Genomic DNA, 3,386 nt, shown 5'->3' with positions numbered 1-3,386 from the left:
GTCAATAAGGGCCGTCTCGATAGAGACCCGGGGGTCAATTGCAATGGCGAAGAGCTCCGAAAATCGCGCGGCCAGGGGGATGTCGGCTTAGTGACCTTACATGCCTCTGGATCGACGGGAGTTGAAACCTCCTGAGAATCAAAACTCTCATCCTCCTCACACCAGGCGGGAGAAGCCGCAAGGTCCTCACAAAAACTATCAAGAATCCTAACACCCAATGCATCAATTTCCGAGTCATTTAAAGGTTTAACAGCCGCTAAGCTTCTAATCATCTCCATGGCTCGCTCCGCCTCAAGATCAAGTTGGTCATTAACGGATTTAGCAATTTCTTTTCCGTTATTACCTAGCAAAACTCCCAACTGATTTGCATTATTCATAATATCAACCTCAGAAAAATGCAAAACAGAATTGGAAGTATTGACTAACTTGTTGTGACCTCAATGTCACGAAGCTTCGCCACTCGCATGGCACACCCCAGCTGCAGGTCATCAACGTCAGGCTACTCCTGGAGGTGGCAGCTCATCCGCCCACCTTCAGATGGTGTAGGGCATGTTTAGTAGAGATAGTATTTCAATGAAGTGATTCCGATGGCACTATCAATGGAAGGGATAGAGAATCCCCGAGACTTCTGCAGATCATGTTAGAGCTTTTCCATTTGAACTGTGCATGGTAGTGCGTCAGAAATCTTATGCCACTACTGGACTAAGGCTCTAAGAAGACGGCCCAAAGCCGTCGGCATACCCCCGAATGCCGTCGAAATGTGCATGGTATTGCGCTAGACATCTTATGTGCATGTGCTTTCGAAATCTCTTCTATGTAAATGGAAATCATTCATCCCATTTTTCTTCCAGAACTTTCTTACGTTACAAGTTTTAGAGTGGTGGGCTTTTTTAGAACCGTTCGTTGATGTCGATCTAACGGCAGACAAATACGAAGTACTGGGTAGTACTCCGATGAAAGTACGCGAAAGTACTAAAACGAGTGGGGCCGGTACTCGTGACAAGGTGGGGACGCGTTTTAATCTAGGGGCAGTTTAGTCCTAGGAAAATTTGCACGCGCCGCCCCTCTCGTCAAATACATAACCGCCGCCATGGTGCTACACATTCCACAATTACTCATCGGCGGCCATCTCCTCCCTCTCCTCCAAGTCCACCGCAGTCATCTCCTCCTTCCTGCCGCTGCAACTTCGCTCCACTCAGGCAACCCCCCACCCACCCCCACCCTCTCTTCCACGGCAGATCGAGCTGATGGCCGGCGGCGAGAACACCGACTTCGTGCAGATCGCCGGCGGCGACCATGTCAAGTTGGCCAGGTTGAGGGAGATCCGTTCTTGGTTTGACAACACAAGGCAGATGAGCTGGATGGCAATGGCCACTCTCAAGAATTTGACGAAGAAGGAGAGGGCAAAGCTTTTCCCCCAGCCCGCGCAACTGATTCAGAAGATCGAGATCCTCCTCTGGGCGATGGAGCAGGCCAATTCGTCTATCGAGTGGACCAGGCGGAGGTGGTGGGCGTTCAGATCCAGGGTAGAGCATCCACTGGATTAGGAACCCACCGTGCACGAGGTGCCGTTGCAGATTGTGCAGCCTCCAACCGAGTCACCGTAGACTCAGAAGCGCAAGATGAGGAGGACAGTGGTCGCGACCTCGCTTCCCCGCCATTCTCCACGCTTCCCTCGCCGCTCTCCTCGTCTAAACGGCGGCGGTAGCTATGTTTAGAGTAAGCTTCCCCACTCCTCATCTTCCTACTGCTCGTGCTTACATCATGGTGATACTGATCGTAATACCTCAGAGAGGGAATGCTAGATGGCATTGTAATCTCAATGAATTGCATGAACATTTGAGTACATGGATTTGGAGGATGGATTATGATGTATGTGAACCCTAGGCATCATATGAACCCTAGGAAAAATTAGTAATGTTCTAGTGGTAGACACTGAAATATTTCGGTACACACCGGTAGGCACTGAAATATTTCGGAACTGCCCTAGGCAAAATTTGTAATGTTGTAGTGGTGGACACCGAAATATTTCGGTACACACCGGTAGGCACTGAAATATTTCGGTACTACCCTAGGAAAAATTTGTAATGTTGTAGTGGTAGACACTGAAATATTTCGGTACACACCGGTAGGCACTGAAATATTTCGTTACTACAATTTCAGTACACACCGATGCACACTAAATTATTTCACTACTGCAGTTTCAGTACACACTGGTACACACTGAAATATTTCAGTACTGCAAATTCTATACAAAGTTGGCATTTTGTCATTTATGTGTGAATTAATCCATGCATCATATGGCCTAACTTTGTACATGAGTTTGGGTCAATTTCATGTCTATTTATTGTTAAAATTATTGTCATGCCATGAAACACAAGACAAGTCACTGACCCAAGCTTGCAAAGATGCCATATCAATGTTGCTGATATGAATATGCATGTTTTCACCAAGTCTTGTGTCTGAATTAAAACTGAGCATTTTTTCTTGATGGTATCCATGGATCTAGAACTCCTATGAATTGGCTCATGTTGGATGTTTTGTTCTCCATCATTTGTACTAGCATTCCGTGCGATTAGATGCCATGACAAGACCCCTGGCATATTTATTTTCTTGCCTCCAACATCACATGTGTGTTTTGCAGGAAAAAACCTGGAGTTCACCAGGCTGGCTGAAGTTGTGAGGCTGGGAGGCTGATGGTGCTGCTACTGGCTGATCCTTCTTCTTTCAGTTTTTGTTCGTCATTTCTCAAGACGTTGGACCAGGGCTACTTCCCTATGTGCTGTTAATGTATTAAGTAGTTCCTTCGAATTTGTAGTATTAGTTAGTTTGAATGTGGAAGTACCTTAATTTTTAGGAACGAAATGTTTCTATGTATGACCAAGGGTTTCATACCTTAATCTTTGGATCTTAATTATGTGAACTGTTGGATGTGGCGCATAATGAAACGCCTCTACCATTGATACTAGTTCAACATGTCGGTCCAATTAAAGACCAGCCACTACCATATAGAACAGTTAGCATTTCCTACTACAACCTGGCACGTACAAAACATCACATAGTGGAAGCACATCCCTAAGCACCTTACATTGTACAAGGTCTTAGAGACAAGCCTCTACCATATATAACAGTTACCAGGTCACACTACAGCCTATAAAACATCACACAGTGGAATAATCATAGCTAGTAGAGCATTAGTTACCAGTTAATAATAGTTGCAATCCATCACAAGCAATAGTACCTAAATATGAGTAGATATAGGTATGGTAATACACGACAAGTACTCGCAAACAAGAACTAACATAACAAGTTCATTTCACATTGATACATGGCCCACCCTAGTTCTAAATGAGGTGGATGGTGATCATCATCCTCAAGTCATGGCG

Source organism: Triticum urartu, chromosome 5 (genome assembly GCF_003073215.2).
Source record: "Triticum urartu cultivar G1812 chromosome 5, Tu2.1, whole genome shotgun sequence".
In the NCBI taxonomy this organism is placed as follows: Eukaryota; Viridiplantae; Streptophyta; class Magnoliopsida; order Poales; family Poaceae; genus Triticum; species Triticum urartu.
The sequence above is the reverse complement of the archived record's forward strand: the minus strand, read 5'-3'. Positions refer to the sequence as shown.